Source organism: Sus scrofa, chromosome 1 (genome assembly GCF_000003025.6).
Source record: "Sus scrofa isolate TJ Tabasco breed Duroc chromosome 1, Sscrofa11.1, whole genome shotgun sequence".
Taxonomy (NCBI): domain Eukaryota; kingdom Metazoa; phylum Chordata; class Mammalia; order Artiodactyla; family Suidae; genus Sus; species Sus scrofa.
Genome location: NC_010443.5, coordinates 153,909,381 through 153,933,895, shown reverse-complemented (window position 1 = coordinate 153,933,895; position 24,515 = coordinate 153,909,381). Strand labels below are relative to the sequence as shown.

The following is a 24,515-nucleotide window of genomic DNA, read 5'->3' as shown; positions in this document are numbered from 1 at the left end:
TGCCCTGTCCTCTTTTTCTTGGGTGTTCTATTCTGTTTCAACTGGAGAAGCTCTCTTTTATGTGGTGTGACATCACCATTCATCATTATGCCTCCTGACAGCTGCATCAAGTCACTGCAAAGTCACTCTGGTTCCCCCCCTCCCCCTCCCCCTGCCAGGGACAGGAGCCAGAGACCTCTTTTGGGGGCCCTAGAGAGCTCTCTTGGCAGCCCCAGAGAATGCAGCTCATAATTTTCCCAAAATGACTGGAAACAAAGATTTCAATGTATAGTTTTTGTGTCTTGATTTCTATACTGAAAGTTTATTAAATATTTTTTCTTTTTCTTTTGGGGGCAATCTAATAAAAATCATTTTGGACCAGTGATATTTCCTATTGTTCCTGTAATCTGCAGCATAATTTTTCTTTAAATCTATTGTAGATAGATATGTTATGATTTGATTGGCTTTTTCTTCTCTTTTTTTTTTTTTTTGGCCCATGGCACATACAAGTTCCCAGGCTAGGGATCGAACCTTGCTATGGAAATGACCTGAGCCACTGCAGTGACAAGGCCAGATCCTTAACCTGCTGTGTCACAAGGGGACTCCACATTATTAGTACTTTGGCTTTGCCACTTTATTTTTTCTATTACTATTGCAAGTTATACAAATATTTTTTCTATTACTATATACAAGTTATTAAACAAATACACTGGTGGATGAAAGGGTGGGTGGTTTCTTCCTTTTTCACTCACAGCACAGTTTGAAATAATTTGTGTAGAGACCATTGAATAGCCATATCCATGAGTTAGGGAATAGTAAAATGATTTCATTTTGGATAGTTCACTTGTGATCCACAAAGGGTGTTGTTGTATTGGTTTTGATAAAACTTCACAGCCAATGGGAATCTTTTTCAAGTTAGTGTGGAGTAGCCTTAATGCTGGAAATAATCCTGTTGGCCAGGACCCCAGAGCCATACAGATGAAAAAAGGATGCAGGAAACTCTGTTGTTTACACATGTGTCTGTAACACTGAGCCGCTAGAGCAGCCCAGCAAGCCCAGAGGGTAAGATGCTTAATAACCTTGTGGTTTTCTGTTTAATTTTTATATTTTCCTGGTGGGGCCGAGTGTGCGGTATTCTCAGAGCAAAGAGAAAGACAGTTGCTTATAAGATGCAGAACAAAACTACTGTAGGTCTGAGAAACAGGGATTTAGAGTTTCTTCTTAAAGTGGACTTGATTTCTTCCATCCCTCTTCCATTTTCCACGTTGGTATTATTTATCCTAACAGCTTGTCAGACATTTCCTTTTTTTTTTTTTAATAACTGTATACTAACAAAGGTAAGATTTTCAACTCTAAATTTAGACAGTAATATGATATGTTGGTAATAAAACTTATTTTGTTGCTCCAAACTAATATGATTTAGTCATTGTGTTTGAAGTAATCTATATTCTTAGAGTAAAAATAAAATAGAATTGTTATGCAAATCCTCAAGTTTATTCCTCATTCATTTAGAGTTCTCATTTTGCTAGTCTGCATGCTGAGTTTCTATCACTGTTCACAAAAAACTATACTTCCAACTCAGCCCTAATCTTGATTTCTTGATATAAGTTATCTGGGTGTGGAGAAATACATAGCATAAAATACTAAAAGCTTTCACATAATAAAATGAAATAGGCATTTAACTCTAGAGAAAGTAATTACAGAATTGAAGAAAAAAAATCTCTGGAAACCATTGGCAGTATTGTTTATGTTTTCTGCAAAGATAAATTATGAAATGAATGTTGAGTGGGTAAATCTGTTAAATAGAAATATAAGAGAGATATCCTTCAAAAATACAATTAGAACATGTTACATACGGCATTGAAATATTCAGATATATTTCTTGATATTCTCATTTACGTAAACATTAGTTTTCCTATTTTCTAAAATTATCTGAATACTCTTTTGCTAATATTTTTATGGGATAGGGTATTGCTACAACTTTTAATTTTTTTGCTGTTCATCATTTTATTGTCAAATATCCTAACACAGAAATTAAATGGTCTTTAATTTCTAACTTTTCTCCATATTTTTACTTAATATGGAAGTGAATCTTGAAAAATTAGTGATACAATACCTGTACGAGCTTTGTGTGATTTTGCAACATTGATTTAAAATATCAATGTCTACTTGAATCTTTAGGAGAATGTTTTATATGAATTCCTTTTTTCCCCAAACCTTTAAAAAATATTTTTCTTGTGTGTTAAATATCATTTAGTAGTCTCTCCTTTGCACTCTTCATTTGTTTTGATTGTATTCAGTATTTGCTTGATCTCTGGGACATAACTTCCAGGTACCTCACATGGGTGTGGCCTTGAAATTTGTGAGGGTTCCATCTAATTATTGGAGCCACACATATAATGACAATAATTATTTAAACTAGAAAGTGATCTTAGGCCATTTCCATTTGAAGAAGAAGTATATCTCCCATGCTTATATTACAGGGGCAGTTGAATTCTGTCCTATTGCCAAAACCTTCAAAATTTCCTTTTTAGTAAGATTTTAGAGAAGCCTTGAAAGAAAAGTCTGGCTATGTAAGTTGAGACTTAAAAAATTAGAGGAATTTAGATAGTTGCTGAAAAGCAAAAAGACTCTTCTACTTTGTAGAAGTAGTTGAAGCAAAGGGTTTTGAGGCTAAATTAATCTAAACCAGGAAGAGTAGGGATGAATAATCCACCTTATTGGAGCAGAAAAAAGTACACTTTGTGAGGAGCAGACATTGTGTTCAAATATAGAGCTGGATAGAGTTGTGGCGCATCTTAAAACTCATATAGATTAATTTTGTCTGTATACAATTGGGGCAAATGCAAGTTTCTGAGGAGATGGAGTATTTTTACTCCTCCTCCTCTTTCTTCATCATCTTCTTCTTCATCATTGGCAATACTGCCAGCACGTAGTTGTACTTCTGTGTACAAGATAATTTACATACCATTTTGATAGATGTGTGATCAAATTAACTTCATCTCACATGTTATCTTTATTTTACACATGAAGGGCTCTGATGTTCAAAAATGTCAAATGATTTCTTGAAAGCCACAGATATAGTAAGTGGAGCCAGGATTCCAAACAATGTCTTTCTGGCTTCAGAGCTGTTCCACTATGTTGCACTGGTATTTTAAGAATGTGAATCTGGTAGGAGTTAGCAGGATGGTTTGGAATGGGCATTGGGGTAACAGAGTGCAGGGAGGAGGTTGTGAGAAAGTAGGCAGATTGGTTCCAGCATTTGTAAACCTAAACTGATCACAGTTCCCTCAGATGGTCCATTCTTGCCTTTGGTAATAGAAAGAAGGAATAGATACTGAAAATAAGCAGTGTTTACATTTAATTGGCTGTTCTCATATTCAATTCTTATGCTTTCCTCTTTTTTTCATTTTCTTGAATGTTTTATTCACATTCAAAAATATATATTTTGATTTCTGAAAGGAAGTTGCATCTCTGATTTTCATCTAATATTACTTATTCACAAATAAAATATGTGAAGTGACTGGAAGTGATATTGGGAACATACTGGATCCCTTTGTTTCTCTTTGATGGTGTGATATGAATGGATGCCTAGTGACCACACCTTAAAATTATGGAGAGACTCAATTATGACCAAAGAAAATTATTCTGTAAGTTTTATGTTAATGGGTGAAGAGCATATATAAAATTTATATTGTTAATAGATAAGGTTGAGAACAGTGTATGTGTAGTAAAAATAATAGAATCTATTTATGAATATTTTTCCTTTCAAATACCCAAACCTTAAATGTATTATTTTGCTTTCCTCTAAACAGAATAGGACCAGTATCTGCAATAGTATTCATTTTCTTCTTTTCTATTTTTCAATATTTTTAATGAAATAAAGTTATAAAATTACCTTATGTTACAATAGTGAGTTTTGAATTATATGTATGTGTAACTTAACTGATATCATTTTAGAACTGTACTATCTACTATTTTAGAAGCTTACTATCACTTAAGTAGGCTTTATTGGAGTAATAACTTTTGCCAAACATCCAAACAGATAAAGATTATATTGAAACGTAAAGATTCATCCTTTAAAACTTTTCTAAAAGAACAAGTACAGTTTTGTTGTTTCAAATACTTTGGTCACTGACTTTATGACATTTTATTTTAATTAAATAAGGTCTAGGCTAAAATCCAATACTGTATGCCAAAGAGAGCATTTTGTACATCCAGTGCCCAGTCGTCAGTGCACTCCCCAATTATAGACGCTCAATTGTGATTGAGTGTGAATTTGAGAACTTGGTTGTACAAAAGAAAACTAGATATATATTTCATTGCAGGAAATCAGCCTATCAAAGAGAAGATGGGTTGGGCTCAAGGCCATTCCACTGAAATCATAGCTTTGCAGAGAATTATTATTATTGATATAATAATAATAATATTTAAATATTACATTGGCATAATATTACAAGTTATAATTTATATATATTATTATACAATATTATACAAATTATTACAAAAAATATTACGCATATTCAATGATATTTGCCAAGAATTACTGTTATATGTAACAAGATATAATGATATTTGAAATTAAATTTTAAATAATTAAAATTCTGGTATGAGCATCTTTTCTCGGCAGCTGAAGTCAGAGATAGCTTTAGTATTGTGTCAAAAACATGCTCATTGCAGAACTTGCAAATGGTACTTTATCAAACACTTGTTTTAATTTGTAGAATTAAAATTTCAAAGAAAAAGAAGTGAGTCTTTCAGTCACTGACTCATGGACATATGTTTCTAAGCTACAGGAACCATTTGGAAATATCACATGAGGTTTTAAAGTGACTATTTCAGTGAAGAAGAGCCTGAAGCAGCTCTAGACTAGTTTTTAAGGAAATAGTTCTGAGGGTTTGTCATTGAGTCTCTCATTTCCCCCTTTAGTGAATTTAGGATTATGAAGGCCATCATGTCAAAAGTTGGATTTATTGATGCCTGCAAAAGTTCAAATGGCTTTATTATTCAACACATACTCACAGATTCCTTTCTTCTGTTTAATCATTCAAATGAGGTGAAAATATAACTCACAAATTATTAATGCTCAGCTCAGCAGTGTGGTAATAGTTGGTAGCAAAGGAGGGGAAGGGAGAGAGAGGAAGGAGAGAGAAGAACTGCCAGGCAATCTACTGGAGTTTAATGTAGTTCTGAGCAGTTCCATTTTTAAGTTATTCCTAGAGAGGAACTCAAGTAATTGCAGGGAGTGTGTAAGGGCTCGGCTGTGCTTCATCCAGTCTTTGGTTCAGAATCTCCTGTGGGTTTAACTCAAGGGCAGGACTGAGTTGTGTCAAAGCCAGACGGCTTAAACTTGCTCTCATTTCATTCTCTAATGCTGCCCAAGCTCCTCTGTTCTTTTTATAATGACAAAGCTTGAGTTACAAAATGTGTAATTGTGTGGATTGAAAACCTTGATTCTGGCAATTATGACATGTAATAAATGGGCTCTGAAGATGTTGATACTAATCAAATCTACATACTGGCTTCTAAGCTTTGAATGTGGAGCTAAAATAAATTTGACCTACTAGTGCAGATTGATGGGAAAGATTACAGTATTCTTGGAGCCATAAGGACCACTCTTACAGGTGGGCTTCTCACAGAAGGCCAGGGCTGAAGCCCAGCCGACACCAAAATTCAGCTCCTAGATCTTATACTAATATATTCACTTGTCTTTTTCCCCTCTGTGACTATATATGGTATTATTGAGTATGATGTTTGTCTCTATAAATTAATGAAAGTGACACATTCCAGAAACTTAGATGTTTATCAGAAGCAGTATCAGAAGGATAAATAATGCAACAGGCAGACTCCCACTTCCATCTTCTCACTCCTGTGAAACCCCTTGATTCTCTTGTTTTGCAGAAAGGATACACATGCTTTTTTCTCTCAAGACCCCCATCCACTTTCCAAACTCTCAAATTTATTTGTGACTGAATATGTGTAAATATTTGTCTTTTATAGACATAGATATTCACTGTAAGTATATATATATGTATATATAATCATATATATATATAATTTAGATAATTCAAAGAATTAAGCTCCTGATCACAAATAAAATGGAAGTTAGCCTCACTCAAAACTTTTTCTAGATTAATTATGAAAATTTATCACCTTCCAATTTTCAAAGGTCACCTTCTTTAGAGGAGTCTGACTTATTTAGTAAAACTTGCATTTGGGAGAAAAAGAATAGTTCTAAGTCATTCTGTTTTCTTACAGGTTTACTCACTCAGCAGTAAATATGTGCTGTGTCTCAGCCTGTGTTCTAGCAATAGAAATAGAAATGCGAACTGAACTAAAATTCCCTTCTTTCATTGAGTGTAAATTCTAGCTAGTGAAGCAATAGAATCCAGGAATTCTGTAATTCCCTGTTAAGTAATAATAGGGGCATGAAGAAAGAAAAGGCAGGCTAAAAGGGAATGGAGAATGTGGGCTTTGGACATAATCAGAGAATTGCCCTCTGTCAGGGTGAACAAAAGGAATCTACCATGAGGAATCTTAGGAGAAAAGTTAAAAGCAGAAGAAAAAACACTAAAGTCTCTAGTCAGGAGAGTTGTATCTTTTAAAGGAATGACCAGAAGGCCAGCAGCTGCAGAAGGTAAGCAAAGCAGAGGCAGGTGTGCTGTGAAATGAATCCAGCTATGTTTCAAGATGATCGTTGAATTTATTTTAATATTATTATTATTTTTTGTCTTTTTGTCTTTTCTAGGGTCACACCCAAGTCATATGGAGGTTCCCAGGCTAGGGGTCTAATCGCAGCTGTAGCCGCTGGCCTACGCCAGAGCCACAGCAACGCAGGATCTGAGTTGTGTCTGCGACCTACACCACAGCTCATGGCAACGCTGGATCCTTAACCCAATGAGAGAGGCCAGGGATCGAACCTGCAACCTCATGGTTCCCAGTCGGATTTGTTAACCACTGAGCCACGACGGGAACTCTGATCATCTTCTACTTTAAAAATAGCCTTCTCACCCCTCAATGTTATGAATCTCAGGTCCAGAAATCTTGGATCCTGTAGAAGAGTTTGGAGTAGAGTCTTCAATCCTCATAGGCCACAGTCATGAATTTCTTTATTGTAAGTCTGATCAGAAGTGATTTAACTGTTTTGATCCCAGACATGATATAATAAGTTGAGTTTTAAAAAGATCACTCCCTCTGTGTTGTAGGGGATACATTGGAGTGGGGAAAATGTAGAAGCAGGGAAACATTAAATTACAGTCCAGGCAAGAGATAAGGCAGTTTGAAATAGTTATTTGAGACAAAGGTGATGAGATTATGGTTATAGTTCACATTTCCCTGCCAGAGCTGACAGAATTTTCCAACAGTGATGATGTGCAGTGTGAAAAGAAAGAGGATTCAAAGACGATCTCTGAGAAACTGAAATAATAAAATATCTATTTGTTGACAGAGGGAGGCCAGTGGGAGAAGTGATTTAGATTGGGAGTGGGTGTTCAAGAATTTGTGTTTGGACATGTGAAATTTGAGATGCCAATTAAATATTAAAGTGATGATTTTGTCAGCTGGGTACATGAGTCCATAGCTAAAGAAAGATCTCAGAATCGAGAAATAATTTTGGTAAACCTCAGGATTCGAAGGCAAATGACTGGATGCCTTCAGCTAGACCAATTACCATTGTAGGGGGAGAAAGGGCATGAAGACAGCCCTGGAGCACTTCCATATGAGAGCACCTCTCATCAGAGGTGAGACAGACCCACTGAAGCAAAATAATGAGCAGCAATCAGCAAGGTCAGAGAAGAACTATGAAAGAGGAGTCTCCCAGAAGATAAGCAAATGAGTAATTCCAGAAAGATGGAATGGCCAGTTGTATAAATGCTACTAATTAGTTAAAGAAAACAGGAGTTCAAGCCTGAAATGAATCATTAATTAGATTTAGCAATGTAGAAATCATTGGCTGTTTTTGAACAGACCTAAGCTTAAATGTTGATAGAGTGAGTTTGAGACAATCAGATGAGTGAAAACATCTTTTAAAGATGGTTTATCACAAAAAATTCCAGAGAAGTAGGGTGGCCCCTGGGTGGGGATCAAAATGATTTTTTTTGAGCTTGAAGATTAACTATCCTCACCATTTGCTGATGGGAATGATTTAGAAGTATAAAGTGATTAAATAAGGGAAAGGTCACCATTTTGGGAGGGGCCAAGTCCTTGTGTGTGTTAGAGATGATTAGATGGAGCATAAAAAGGGGGAAGTTTGTACTTAAGGGCATGATCAATCCACCCACAGAAACTGATAGATTATAAGGGTATTAACAAGACTGACAGAGACTGATAGGTACGATGAACCAGAGTATAGTGGCTGTCTTTGGGAACTTTCTTAGTGAAATAGAAAAAACAAGTTGGTTAAGAGAGATGGAAGGTTGAGGAAGACATGGGAAGTTTCAAGACAAAATCTGTGAAGTTGTGTGGGAGAATGGGAGGGTGAACTGATCTGGTTGGCTTGGCAGTACTAAAGGCTGGGTTGATATTTGGGGTCAAGAATTCGAAGTGAGGCCATATAGTAAGTGGTGTGTTTTCTCTGAAGTATGATCAGGTGCCCAGGTGCATATATGGACCAGGCAGGTTGTTAGAATTAACCAGAATTAGGATTTTCTAGGCAAGTTAGGTGGAAAGAATGCCCTTCTAGCTGAGGGTAATTTGCTAATAAAGGAGCATGGAGTAGGGAGGGCAATGTGATGTGAAGTAGATGAGAAGCAGAAAGCAATAGAATCAATTTATATGAGAGCTAAGTTAGGTTAAAGAAGAGAATTGTGGGGCCAATAGAGAAGATAATCAGAGAGGTGCTTAACACTGAAATGGGAAAGAACTCACCTGGTAATGGCCTCTAGGGTATATAACGGCCATTGGTGAGTGAGGTACCATTATTGGAATTAATAGGAACTGAGAGTTGAGAATATTGTAAGGGCAATGAATGGGAAAATAATTTGGACATTAAGTTTTTGTCCCTGAAAATGTATTTCATCCCTCTACTACCTAATCAATGAACACAATTGGTTTTACCAGATGTTTTATTTTTTATTAAGAAATGTTTTAAAATGTACTAAAATGTGGAAACCACACCTCATAAAGTTACATAGAAAAACATGATATTGTATATATATACAGATTTATTATGGGAAATACTTAAACTTGTGGTAAATATCCACAAATACACACTGATTTTAATGCCCATTACCATACTGAAACTCTAATTTTCTGTTTGTGATTTTATCATTTACTTTCTTGCTATTTTTCATGATATTTTGATTGGTCGTACAGACTTGTATTAGAGAACAAGCTTCAGGCAGGGATAAGATCTAGCTACAATTTTTTACATCTAACCAATTGTAAGCCCATAATTTTTCTAAAGGTTTATTATTTTGCCAACATTCTGGACAAAAATAATATAAAATTATATTTTTTCATAATATTGTTTAGTGTTCTGGACTTTAGTTTATAATACAACTGATATTTAACAACTACATATATGTTTTAAATTTAAGAATCATTTTTGTATTGCTATGAAGAAACACTGTGCTACATTAAAAATTTTTATAGATCAATTTTAAGAAGAAATCTTTTTTTCTCTAAAACCCCAAGTTGTTTAAATAGCTTCAAATATCTTTTAATGGGTTTTTTTTAAAGCTTAGATGAGAAGGTTGACCAGACACATAGCCCATGTTTTGGATAATGTTCATTCTCATGATGTGACACTGTAGTAGTGCCTCTTCTGCATTATATGACCAGGAGGCAGAGAATGAAAAAATGTCCTTATTTACATTTCAATAATAGGTATGACTACTTGGTTTGTATTTCTACTATCAATAGAATGAAGTTTCCAAGCGTATATTTGTATATAATCTTACTATTGATCGTCTAATTTGAAGTATAGATAGAAAGCCTCCATAAGACAGAGACAAAAATATTGCCCAAACGCACTGAACATGTTTTTAAAATATCAAAACATAATTTTATATTTCTATAAAATCTTCTGTGGAAAAGAAACCCCCTTAATTTTTTTTAAGATATTCTAGAGCAGAGCTGACCAATAGGAATATCATTTAAGCAACATATACAATTTAAAATTACATTAAAAAGTTAAAAATAAACATGAAATTAATTCAACAGTATATTTTACTTAAAATATTAAAATACTATCATTCCAAAATGTAATCAGTATAATTTGATGAGATAGTTTACATTTTATTTTCTATGCTGTGCCTAATTTGCATACATATACATTTCATCACAGTTCCAGACTACCCGCATTTCAAGAGCTTGCTCGCTCCAAATGGCTGATGATTACCATGTTGAACAGTATAGGCTCCAGAATATAAACAATCACAAAGTATTCTCATAACAACCATACATCATATTTAGGCATTGTATTTAGTTACATGTTGTAAACAAAGATATGTGTTTGAGTAACCTTCTCAACGAACAGGTTTATCCCGGGTTTTCTGATTCTGAAACCAATATCCGCTGGGTTCCACGATACGCATATTGTTGTGATGATGTTATATTGATATATTTCGGTTACATCAATACTGAGATGTGACAGATGGGGACCTATGGAAATAACTGGTACTGATATATTCTCTCCTTGCTGTAATTTAAGGAAATCTGATTAGTGTGAAAAACAGGCAATGATGAAAATGATGAAACCCAATTTCTAGGAATCCACACATTTCTTAGGTTCTCTTTTTTTTTTTTTTTTTTGCTTTTTATTTATTAAACAAAAGATACAAATCTGGGAGAGTAGAGAGAGCAAAAGAATAAATATAAGGTTTTTGAGGATGATTTATAAGTGTGGCATTATCAGGATTACTTGGGGAAGGTTGAGGAAAAATATTTATACATTTGGAAGGGTAAATATAAGCAAAGCAAGTTTTAAAAAATGTGTTTAATCTAGTTTCAGCTCTTTGCAGTTTTCCTTGCACATGTCTTACATTTTCTATTTTAGGGACTAGAAAGCCAGATCTTTTGAGAAATACTACAAACACTGGCTATTAACTTCCTGTTATTTTGACATTTTAAATCCAATTCCTTATTTAACTATGGAAATAAAAAAAAGATGCCTGCAATAAAAACAAACAGATGAAAACTAATTCTAGATCAATTAGCAATTATGTTAAGAACTCTGCTTTATAGTTAAATTGCTTTTTTCTTTAGTGTTATCTATACTTATGCCAAAGGACAAAAACCTATAAACACTTAGAAAGAGGATTGGAAAAGTTGAGAGACACTATGTCTGAAGAAATTACTAATACATTTTGGCAAAAGTGGAGAAAGTATGGCCAGGGAAGAAGTTTCACTGGCACATAGAATAACTGATCTTCAAATGGTAATATAACATTTATGACTTTAAATATTTAATGTTTTTTTTCTTTCTTTCGCTTTTTTTTTTTTTTTTTGTCTTTTGTCCTTTTCAGAGCTGCACCTGCAGCATATGGAGGTTCCCAGGCTAGGGGTCGAATTGGAGTTGTAGCCCCCAGCCTACGCCAGAGCCACAGCAATGCAGGATCCGAGCCATGTCTGCAACCTACACCACTGCTCTCTGCAACTGAGCGAGGCCAGGGATCGAACCCGCAACCTCATGGTTCCTAGTCGGATTTGTTTCCCCTGAGCCATGACAGGAACTCCTGTTTTCTTTCTTAAGATTACAAAACCTTACAAAAGAAATTTTCCCAGTGAAATCAAGATTTGGGGTATATTATTATAGAAAGTGACTTAAGTATTGCATAACCCACCATATTTTTTTCCTAGGGTAAGATACTTTCCTCCAAATGATATATCTGAAGACAGATTACTTCTTTTATATTAATTAAAATTTAAAAGAATTAGAACAGGATATATGATTGATATTATTTTTATCTTAAAAGAGTCCATAGAAATATAAATCTAGTGCCAGTGATTGAGATAAGAATTCAACATTTGGAGTTCCCACTGGGCACAGCAGGTTAAGCATCCAGCATTGTCTATGCAGCAGTTCTGGTCACTGCTGAAGCATGGGTTTGATCCCTGGCCTGGCTCAGTGGGTTAAAGGACCCAGCATTGCTACAGCTGTGGCGTAGGTTGCAGCTGCATCTCTGATTTGATCCCTGGTCCAGGAACTTCCATATGCCATGAGTGCAGCCAAAAAAAAAAAAAAAAAGTCAACATTTTGTCTAAAGATCAACATCTTATTAGCTGATGTTCTGACAATTTGTGATGAAATATATGTATTTATTAATATTTTTGCTTTTGTTACATGATGTTCTTTTTTTTCTTTTTTTTTTTTTTTTTGGTTTTTAGGGCCACATTGAGGCATATGGAAGTTCCCAGGCTAGGGGTCAAATCGAAGCTACAGCTGCTGGTCTACCCTGAGCAACATCTGCAGCTTACACCATAGCTCATGGCAGTGCCAGATCACTGACCCACTGAGTAAGGCCAGGGATCAAACACACATCCTCATGGATACTAGTCAGATTTGTTTCCACTGTGGCACAATGGGAACTCCCAAGACTGTTCAGTTTTGAACAATTTCATTGTTCTCCTTTGCTTTTTCTACATTATTTCATTTCAGTGTTTTCTGAGTATTAAAATGCTCCTTAGGAAGAAAAACCAATTGATTTAATATTCTTATAAACTACAAATAAATATAACACTATGAATATATAGCTTTGTTTATACACAAAAACAATTTTACACATTTCTTTTATATTTTTTCCATTCATGTCATAAGAGGTACAGTATACTTTGTGAAACTTATGCTATTCCTATTCAGAGGTAGGTAGCCTTGTGATTTCCAAGTAGATTAATCATGTTTTTAAGAAAAAAACATAATTGTGAAACTTGGGTAGGTCCATATTCACTAATAATTTTCTCAGTGTCCTCTGCAATTGTATTCATGCAGGCATATAATTCAAGGACTAAATCTGACTTATAGTAATTTGGAGTCAAGGACTTAACTGAACTCCTGCAGTACTGCACTTTGAACATATTGCCATGGGTGTGTGGAGGCAGCTGGTTTCCTGTTTAAAATATTTTGAGAACTTTTGAAATTTCAGTTCACTCTAAGCACAGAGTTTCTTCATTTTCTATAAAGGAAGAATAATTTAACATGTGTAAATATTTATATTTGGGACATTAATCAGGAAAATGTGCTTAAACTCAAAAAATTGGGTTGGTCTGTTTGTGTTATAGTTTATGCAATTCTATTATTTCCAGGTCTTTCAACATATTCAAAGTAATTTGTTTTGTTTGGTTTGTAACCCAATTTTTATTATATTTAAAAGGATGCGAGTTCCTCTTGTGGCTCAGCTGTAAGGAACCCAACTAGTATCCATGAGGAGTGCCTTTGCTTCATATGAGTTATGGAAATAAATTTAAAACCTCAAACTGAACGAAAATAAAAGTAAAGCCAAGTGGAAATAAATATAGGCAATTAAAAAAAAATCTTAAAATTTCTATTGTTAAATTAATTAAATAAGGAGGCCATTAGACTGAGAGGACACTAATGATGTGGTGTCTTGTAGAAGCAAAACAAAATCTAAGCCCATGAATACCTCAAAATTACTAAATTGAAAACTAAGGACAGCTAATCACAAATAACCAGCGTGGGGTTAAGCCATGCTAATCAACAGTTTCCTTGCTTTGCTTCCACCTTTTCTCTACAAAAGTTTCTCCACGGACAGTGCTCTTAAGCACTTCTGGTTTGGTGCTACCTGGTGGGAATCGATTTCTACTAAAATAAACTCAACATTTTTAATATGCCTCAGTTTATCTTTTAACACATGTATTTACCACTTCTTGTTTTAAATTATGTGTATTTTAGTTTGTTTAATAATCTTTCAGTCAAATTTAGAGCTATAAGGAGGTCTGCAAGAGAACATTCATCTTGCAACAGGGTGTATCACGTACAAGACACGTGAGCTTGAAAAAATACAAAAAACAAACAAAAACTTAATAAGACCAAAAATTAGGAAAGAGATAGTGAGCAATGTTTTTCATATGAGTTAGATTCTTATCTATCTACCTATTTTTTGAACCAAGGAAATTATTTGTAAACTTCAATGAATAAGTTTAATAAATGGACAATCATTTGCATACATTTGCTCAGCAGGTGATAAAGCCCTGTTCAGATGTTGTTATGCATCACATATATGACTTCTATCTGCTTAAAATGAAAATGCAACAACAACCAAAAAAACTCCTCAACTTGTTCGTTTTTGCAATTCTAAAATGTCATTAGAAAAAAAAAAAAAAACTAAGGAGAGATTTACTGCAATCTGCTTTAATAATCTAGAAAATAAAATCTCCAGTGTTGGTGTGTTTTAGTCTGAGTTAGTTTTAGATGCTCCCTGAGTGCAGGTTACTCTCCAGGTATTTGTAAATTTGGCAATTTTTAGAGAGACTCTATTTTGAAGAATTTTTTTAATTAGGAAGACTAAATATAAAACAATATCAAGCCCCAGGGAAACTTGAAGAAAACAGTTTCCTTTTTGTGTTGATAGGATGCAAATTTTAAGAAATGGGGCAATTTAGGCAAGCCAGGAAAAGTCTTAAGAAAGGGATAGCCAAGGTGGTTAAGTGATTGAAAGGTAGAAGGTTTTTGGGAGAGATGACAGGTGATGCACTTGGGGTTTCATGAAGCATGAAGTTCAGCAATCTGACCCTCACAGGTAGGGAGAGAGGCCAAATTAGAAAACGAATGTCTGGGAGTTCCCATCATGGCCCAGGGGAAACGAATCTGATTAGTATCCATGAGGATGCAGGTTTGATCCCTGGCCTCGCTCGGTGGCTTAAGAATCTGGCATTTCTGTGAGCTGTGGTATAGGTCAGGATGCTGGATCTGGTGTTGCTGTATCTCTGGCATAGGGCAGCGGCTACAGCTCCAATTCAACCCCTAGCCTGGGAAATTCCATATACCACAAGTGTGGCTCGAAAAAGACAAAAAAAAAAAAAAAAAAAAAAGAAAGAAAAGAAAAAGATGAATATCTGGATCTGAAACTGATAGCATTAATGACTTGAACCTAGCCAGAACCCAGATTGGAAACTGAACTCAGTGCCGGGACTCGAACCCAGCCTAAACTTAGATTGGGACTTGAACCCACACTTTTTAAATTAGAATCACTCATCTGGGGTCTGGACTTATTGGGGTTCAGGTTCTTTGTGTCTTCACCGAGAAGGAATTCAGTGAAACACAAAGTGATAGACAAGAAATAGATTTATTTCTATTTCTTAGGACACTTGTGAGAGATGCAAGCAGGCAGGCAAGGAAGCTCTGCCCTGAAGATTAGGTGGGCTACAGTTTTATAATTTAAGGGGAGTGGTGGTGGAAAAAGGCCTCCTCTTCCTCCTTGGTATCTGGTAAAAGAGTATTTGACCCTATAAAATCAGACTAGGACTATCATGGTGCTTATTCAAATCCGCAGAAGGGTGGTCCTTAAACTCCTGCCTTTGGTCTGAACCTGAATGCAGGCCTCACTTCATTCCCCACCCAATGACCTGAGGCAAATCTCATGCCTCCACTGGTCTGGCAAACCTGCCTTGTTCTGAGTGTTTTCTTGGGAAATTATTAATTTACAGTGGTCTCCCAAAGTTCCAGAGGTTTCCCTCTCTATCTGTGGTCCCTTACTGGGACTTCCACAACTACCTGTATAACTATCCTACTTCAGCCCTTTCAGATCTGAAAGAGACAAACATTAGACTGAGTTTGGCTTTAAGGAACTGAGCCCATACATGTAAATGGGTAAATGATTCAGTCACCAAATGTAGGTACCTTTTAAGTTTTCCATGTTGGAAATAAATATAAGATTCTCCTACTGACACCATATGAGGTAAAAACTCATAAGGTATAAACAAAAATATACTTATAGTGTTAGTTTTTCATCATTACATGATGAAAATATTTTAATCTTTTATTGTTTAACACTCTGGTGTTGAAAATAAAGATTACAAAGCTTTAAGCAATGGTTGGCATTTACAGAAAGGAAAATAAACTTTCATATTTCCATTAGGAAGGTTCATTATTTTAATGGCAAAATATATTTGAATAATATCATTTTAGAAATAGATTGAATATCCACATTACATTAACATGTCAAATAGTCTTTGTTGTACTTTATGAAAAATGTTATTTTTTAAATGTATGTTGTGACAAACTTTAAATGTTAACCAAAGCATTTATTTCAGAAAAAAATTTTCCTTTTTGTTTCATTGAGTTTGATAATCATTTAGAAAGTATGGCTGTATGTATGTGATCACTGGATAAGAGAATTTATAAAGCAATAGAGAACAACTTTCATGTGCTGATTCAGTTAAAATAATAGCAGAATTTTAAAGAACATAATAAAGAAGTTGAATAGCCTCTCCATTTGTTAGCATTACATATCTGCAGAACTTCAGTTATGTCTTTCACATGTTGAGAATTAATTGAGTAGCTTGTTTTAAATAAATCAGGAGGAAGTAAAATACAAAAAGGAAAAAAAAATGTGACTCTAATGAATATGCAAACATTTTCTGGTTTTTTGTCTGTTGCAGAATATTTGAGGAAATTCATAAAAGCAAAAATAAAGCAAAAATTACACATAGCTTGTGCATAATTTTCTGTTTTTTTCTATTTTTAAACTTCTGCCTTTCTCATAGAAGAAATATTCCTTCTGAAGAATTAACATATGGAAATAGAATTTTGACACCCAGAGGAAGTTACTTTGGTAATCCAAGACTAAAATCTTGCCCAGAATGAGAAGTGAAATATCTAGGTATCCAAGCAGAGAAAACTTGGAAATGCTGGAAAGGAAAGAAATAGAAAGGAAGCCAATGGGTAAAATGGGTGCAGCTGTAATAAGGTTTTGGAACTGAATCCCAGGAATAATTGGAAAGCATTAACAACTTTGTAAATCAATTATACTTCATTTTTTTTACAAAAAAAAGAATAATAGGAAAGCAATTGCAAGAGTTTCAGCAAAGATGAAATAATCAAAAACATAAAAATGTCTCTCCAGTTATTGAGGGGTAAAAATGGTGAAAGGGATAACAGCTGGAAATCTGTTTCAGTAACCTAAGAATGAGATGACTGTGTGTGGACCAAGGGAGCTGGGAGGGAGAAGAATGAACATGGGTAAAAGTTTCTTAAAAAGTAAAATAAACAGAATTGGTCATTGATAGGATTCAGGGAATGATGAAGAATGATTGGTAAGGAAAGTCTAAATTTTGGGCTTACACAACTGAAAGGATATTGGTGGCTTTTATTAATAGCAAAAAAAAAAAAATGGAGGAAAGCCAAATTAATCTTCTACAAAATAAGAAATAATAAAGTTTTCCCTATGCTACCTGCTACAGCAAAATTCACACTTTCCATTTTCACATAAATACACACACACACACACACACGCAAAATATACTTTTCATTTTCAACAAGCCTGAGAATTCTGGATTAATGAAATAAAATTAATTTGTTATGGCACAATGGCCATACACAAACATAACCGCATATATATGCATTTTGGCAGTTGTAAACTCTGTTTTAATTGAATGACAGTTTTAGTTCCTTCTAGATTAATTGAGTGTCTTCTATATTCTAGTCACTGTGAGGACAAAAATAAGATTCAAACTCAGAGACTGGTGGTAGAAACATATATTAAAATTATTATGTGGTATCATAAATCCAGAATTAATTAACTAGAGCATGGGGCCTCAGATAAAGGAACAGACTGACAAGGACACTGTGTAGATTCATCTTTCTCTTATAACTAGCTAGCCTTTACCACCATTACACACAAAACACAAACAAATTGAACTCTGTTTTTCTTTTTAAATAGTTTCTACACAGACATTTTTTTTGGCCCAAGACTGTCTTTTCTCCTAGACTGAGTACCTCATATTCTATAAATGTAGCTAAGAGTTGTTGGCAGGACTATAGCCTTGCCTCCATTTCAATGGACTTTGTGAAATGAGCATCTTATTTGGGCAAGAACCGGGGAAAAATCAGCTTGAATTATTTACTTTAATTTATCATTTTATTGTTTCCATAGATTTACATAATTTGGATGTAGGGGTGTTTACACTCCTATATCTTGTTCTTTGTTTGAAGTGCTTTGCTTTCTAAATTTTAATAATCTCATTTCCTTTGATCATTTTAGTGGATATTTTTTTGCCCAAAGGAGAAATAGAACATAGATTGTTCAAAGAGCTGATTCTCAGGGTAACACCCTCCAGCTTCACTGAAGTTTTGACACTAGTGATTAGAAATGTGTGAACAATCATTTTATACTGTGTATTTTAATTTCAGCCACAAATTTATGACATTCAGAAAGGAAATTTTAGGAGTTCCCGTTGTGGCTCAGTGGTTAATGAATCCAACTAGGAACCATGAGGTTGTAGGTTCGATCCCTGGCCTTGCTCATTGGGTTAAGGATCTGGCATTGCATGAGCTGTGGTGTAGTTCGCAGACGTGGCTCCGATCTGGCGTTGCTGTGACTCTGGCATAGGCCTGCGGCTACAGCTCTGATTAGATCCCTAGATCCACATGCCATGGGTATCGCCCTAAAAATACAAAAAAAAAAAAAAAAAAAAAAAGGGAAATTTTAGGTAGTAAAATGAATTATAAAATAGTAGCTACATTAACTGAATGTCTATACGTGTTAGCATTGTATTCTCACAGCAAACTGACAAGGTGTTATCACCCCAGGTTTCTGTTAAAACTGAATCTGAGAAAAATAAACTTCTTCAAAATTTTAAACCTGGTCAGAAGTTAAATCAAGTCCCTTTTCACTATACCTTTCTGCTTATTTCCTTCTCACTTCTTAGAGTTACAAATGAAGTTGCAGAAATTTTCTCTGAAGACCTATCAGCTTTTTTATAATCAGGAAGAATGGCTAAAAGCAGCAGGAAATGGGAAAAAGATGAGTTTTTCTTACTCTAATGTATAATAAAATGAGAAGGAAAATGTTTTTGTATTCACATTAACTTCTGTTATGATTAACAAGATGTGTTTGTCTCCTCTGTTGCTTTACATTGTGGGAGGAAAAAAAAGCTGTGAGTTGTACTCAAGCCAGAATAATCCCCAAGGTAGTCAGAACACTTACTCCTTTGCTGTTTTTTAAAAATAATGTCTTTGATTTATTTTACTAGTAAGACAATCTGCTATTATAAAATGTTACATGTGTTTTTCTATTTTCTATTTCAGTTTTATGTGAAATGCTTGACTATATGTATCTGAGAATTCTTTTGCAATAGTACACATAAAGTATAAAATAAACTTGAACGTGGATTTGCTTTCTAGATTTTATGCAACATAGCTCTGGGAGACATGGGACTCTGAGGTCAGATATTTTATTCTGCCAAATATTGTTAGAAATTTAAAAGTAGATCTGGCTGTCATAAACATAATGAACAAGCGGAACTCAACATTTGAGTTTAGACTTCTGCCAAAATATCAGTTGCTTTCTTTTTCACATTCTCCATTGTAATTCTAGCATTTGAAGAGCAAATAATTATCTGATTCTGTTTTTGTGTCCCAAATGTTTGAAAATGGAAATATATTTAAAGAATACAGAGGAAGTGGTTGAATTTGTTTTTAATGCAAAAAAGTAACTGTGGCGATATTATCAGAAATGATCACATGGGTGCGTGCGTGTGTGTGTTTGTGTGTGTGCGCGCATGCGTGTAGGTAGGGGGCAAATAGGACCGCTCTGTCATTGGACTTATTAGAGACTTTACAACCATTTGTTTGCTGAGACAGACTCATGCCTTTGTTTCCATTAAGAGAAATATACTTGATAATGAAATTCTGATAGTCTGAATATGATTGTTTTAATGAGACATTTTCATAAGACAAAGAGACATCTGGAGAATTTAACCTGAGTGGTTGAATAACTAAACCGTGAGTCAACTAGTGAAAGCACATTGTCTTTTCCTGAAATGCATCTCCTTTCAAGCAGAGCTGATTGATTTACCTTTGCCGAGGTTCATGAACCACATGGACTGGTCCCTGTTATCACATTCTCCCCCTGTGTGACTGAAAAAGTCTTACTCATACAATAATACTTTTTCCTCAGCCACCAAGTAGAGTGACATTTCCTCTCTCTGAAGTGGCCCCCTTGCTCTGGACTTCTGCAAAACACAAGTTACTAGATTGTGAGGATAGTATTCTCTTTGTCATCTTTTTCTGAATGATCTGAAAGCTGCTTCTTGACAGCTAACACTCTGGGTGGATGTAGTGTTTGTAAGACAGCTCCTGGCCACTGGCTGCTTTCTGATTATCTAAATGATGGTGTTCAACCTTCATGGCCCCATGTAAAGTGAGAAAACTGTAAGCATAGGTTCTACAAAGAATTTTTAAAAAGGACACACCTGTGTAGCCACCACACAGCTCTAATAAAAAATAGAAACTTGTTCACATTCTAGAAGCTTCCCTCATGTTTGCTCCCTGTCACTCTAACATTATTCAAAGGTAAACATTATTCGGACCTCTATCATGAGAATAGCTTTGCCTCTTTTTAAACTTAATTATAAGGGGGATGGTGCAGAATGTGTCATTTTGTACCAGGTTATTTCTCTTATCACTTGGCAAGATGCCTCTTTCTCTAGCTCCATTGTGTAACCTTTGATTGTTCTATAACATTCTGTCACATGGCTGTTGCAAAATTTTTGTATCCATTATTAGCTTATGGACAATAGACAAGTTTACTTTTGAGGTATTAGGAATAATGTTATGATAATTCTTAAGGGTATTGGTTTTACATTGTGGTTTTAGTATGCATTCCTTTGACAACTAATGATGTTAATAACATTCCACATGTTTATTGACTGTGAGAATATCATCTTTCATGAACTATATTTTTAAATTTATAGCATGTTTTTTTAAAATGACAATCTTTTTCTTGAAAATTTGTAAAAATTCTTTATGCATTCTAGATATTAATCCTCAGTGAATATAGGTATGGGTAACACTTTCTCCCAAGCAATTGTTGGCATTTTTCATTCTGTCAACAAATATCTTTTCTTGAATAGAAATAGTTTTCGTAAAGTTCTATTTGTAAACATTTACATTATGGTCAATGTTTGCTGTCCTGATTGGAAATCTTTACTTACTACAAGGTGGTGGGAAATTTTTCTTAGTTAATTTCTAGAGCTTTATTGCTTTCTCTTACACTTATAGATCAATGCTCTATTTGGATGAGACCTTTTTACATGATGTCATATAGCTATTAGTTCCATGTGTATATATTGTTGAGTCAGCAACTTTTTTGAAAAAAAAGGGGAAAAAATTCCATACTGGACTGTCTTAAATCAAGCACCACAGAGATATGGTCTGTGATTCTATTTGACTATTTGTTTATCCTCCTGCCAATACCTCCCTGTCTTATTTATGTAGCCTTATATCATTTTAACATCCAGTCGTATAATTCCTCTAAGTTTGTTCTCCTTTAATATTTTCTTGTTTCTTTATTCTCCTTTAACATTTCTTTCTTATTTTTGACTCCTGGGTATTTTCAAGTGAATGTTAGAATCAATTTTCAATCACAAAACCAAACAAATTAAAAAAATTTTTTATCATAGTTGATTTACAATGTTCTGTCAATTTCTGTTGTTCAGCAAAGTGACCCAGTCATACATACATATATATTCTTTTTCTTACATTATCCTCATCCTGTTCCATCACAAGTGACTAGATATACTTCCCTATGCTATACAGCAGGATCTGGTTGCTTTTGACTGAGGTTTTTGACTGGAATTACCTACAGGTTTATTTACATAAATGTACCATCTTACAATTTTGAGCTTTCCACATCATCATTGGATAGATACATCCCTCTATATTTGGTTAGTCTTGAGTTTCACACAATAACATATTCCAGTTTCTAGAACATGGGTGTACCCATCTTCGGTTACATCCCTAGCAATCTGATATCTTTGATGCTATTACAAAGTAGAATTAGTCTTTAACATTTGATATTTGATATGTAAGTATTAGTGTCTACAATAGAGAAATACACATGAATGTGTATGTTGATTACATCCAGTAACCTTACTAAACTTCACCTATTAGGTCTACTAGTTTGTGGATTGATTTGAATTTTCTACTTATACAACCGTATTGTAGGAAAATGACATTTTCATTTCTTCCTTCCTATTCCTATTTAGCTTAATTTCCTCTTCACTAGTTAAGACCTCTCCTCCTATAAAATACTGAACAGTAGTAGTTTTAGTAGGTACCTCTTTCTTACGACTTGCAAAGGTAAACTTTCAATGATTCATAAGGAAAGATTATTGCTTCAGGCTTTCTGTAGATAACTTATCATATCACACATTTTCCCTTCTATTTTTGATTTGCTAAATTCTTTAAAAATTATAAACTGGAGCTCAATTTTTTTCAAATGTATTGTATTTATTTATTGAGTTTTTTTGTTTAGTTTTGTTAACATGGTTTATTATGTGACTTGCAAAGATTGCAATCACATGCTACATCAGTTTTATATTCCTGGAATATATTCAGCTTCTTTGTTTTAATCTTTTTACCTAACAGATTTTTCTTGCTAACATTTCTGTTCATGTTTTATATCTATGTTAATGGGAGATATTTGCCATAAAATTCCTATCAGATCTTTGGCATCAAGGTTTTTTTGACCTCGTAAAGTAAATTGGAAAGTGCTCACTTATTTTATCTGGAAAAGTTTGTGAAAAATTAATATTATTTCCTGGTAATGAAAATATTTTCTTTGTAATTCTATAGAAATGATATTTGCTGGATTTTAGAGACTCTTTTCTCTTAAATATCACTCATTCATCCATTTATACAGTACATATTGACTTAATGTCCATTCTAACTCAGGCATTATCCAGCCCCTGGGATGGAATAGTGAGCAAAACCAAACATGGTCCTTGCCCTAACTCACAGCTTAGTCAGTGGGGGCTGTAGAGAGTGATCAAATAATTTTAAAATGGACCACAACTCTGTCACATGTTTATGAAGAACAGAGATCACAGCAGGGGGACCTCATCTAAGTCCTGATTACAGAGGCTTCCGGGAAGCCAATATCCATTACTTTATTTTCTCATTTGAACTGACATCCAATTCATATGGTTAGAATGCTGTAAATGAAAATAATTGACTATACAATGAAATTCATCTTCTCTGTTTTGTAGAGAATTTCCCAACCTAAAGGAATTTGCAGAAGCAAATTCACGTCCTTCACACTAAATGAAAATCTGGCACAAGAACTACATGCTTAAGTCAAAAAAGAAAAAAATACAGGCAATAATCTAGCCTCATTGAGCCTTTAATAGCAATGATTAAAATAAATACTTGTTGCTTGTTTTAAATTCAGTGTAATCATTTTTTAAAAATTTTACTTGTTTGCAAATGTATTTGTTTGTGTTTTCCAAGATGCTGTGTTTTGTAAAATTTTTTGTTAATTGATTTCATAAATATAATATTTATATTTTATGTTAGCTGTTGTTGGAATGCACTATTAAACTCCCTTTCCTACTCTTTCACTGAACTCAAATATAGCACTTGAATACCCAAGAGAGCAAACAAACTTTGTTTCTTCAAAATTTTCTCAATAGTAAAAAATACTATGTATTGTTCTATATGGGAAGCTAGCCAGTATAGTATGAAACCATGCCAAATACAGGCAGCAGGATAAAATACACAATATGTTTCAAAATTCTACGTAGGCTATAAACACTATTTAATGTAGTTGCAGGTAAAAACTCAAGAATATATCAAAAAATAATTTCAGAATTCCTTAGGAGATAACTGTCAAAAAGTTTCAAGATTTAGGTTCTTTTTTGGGGACATAAGTATAAATGTTTTACTAAATATGCTAGGTCAAATATCACTTTAACTGAAAAAACTTGTAAAACTATGAAATTGAAGCCATTCTAAATATCACAAAAACTGCTGTGAAGTTTTCCAACTATGGGATTTGTTATTATTTAAAACTGATACTTTACAAATGCAAACGATAAATATTTAAAGTGTCAAGTTGGCATTTTAGTTTGAAATAAGGAACTGTGTTTTTTTTTTTTTTTTTTTTTTTTTTTTTTTTGTCTTTTGAGGGACGCTCTCAAGGCATATGGAGGTTCCCAGACTAGGGGTCAAATTGGAGCTTCAGGCCTACACAACAGCCATAGCAATGCAGAATACAAGCTGCGTCTGTGACCTACACCACAGCTCACGGCAACACTAGATCCTTAATCCACTGAGAAAGGCCAGGGATCAAACATGTACCCTCATGGATACTGGTCGGGTTCATTAACCACTAAGCCATGATGGGAACTCCCTAAAAAATATTTTTATTTTTATTTTTGTCTTTTTGTCTTTTCAGGGATGCACCTGGGGCATATGGAGATTCCCAGGCCAGGGATCTAATTGGAACTACAGCTGCCAGCCTACACCACAGCCACAGCAACGCCAGATCTGAGCCAGGTCTGTGACATACACCATAGCTCATGGCAACACTGGATCCTTAACCACTGAACGAGTCCAGGGATTGAACCTGCAACCTCAT

The 24,515-nt window shown here is 34.4% G+C and overlaps 1 protein-coding gene across 1 annotated transcript in view; it reads left to right on the top strand.

Moving 5' to 3' along the window:
* Positions 800-24,515, top strand: part of CCDC102B (coiled-coil domain containing 102B) — a 245,136-nt gene continuing 221,420 nt past the window's right edge. Inside the window, exon 1 of the mRNA XM_021099354.1 lies at positions 800-1,041. The gene's annotated coding sequence lies outside the window, so the exon portion shown is untranslated. The remainder of the gene's footprint in view (positions 1,042-24,515) is intronic.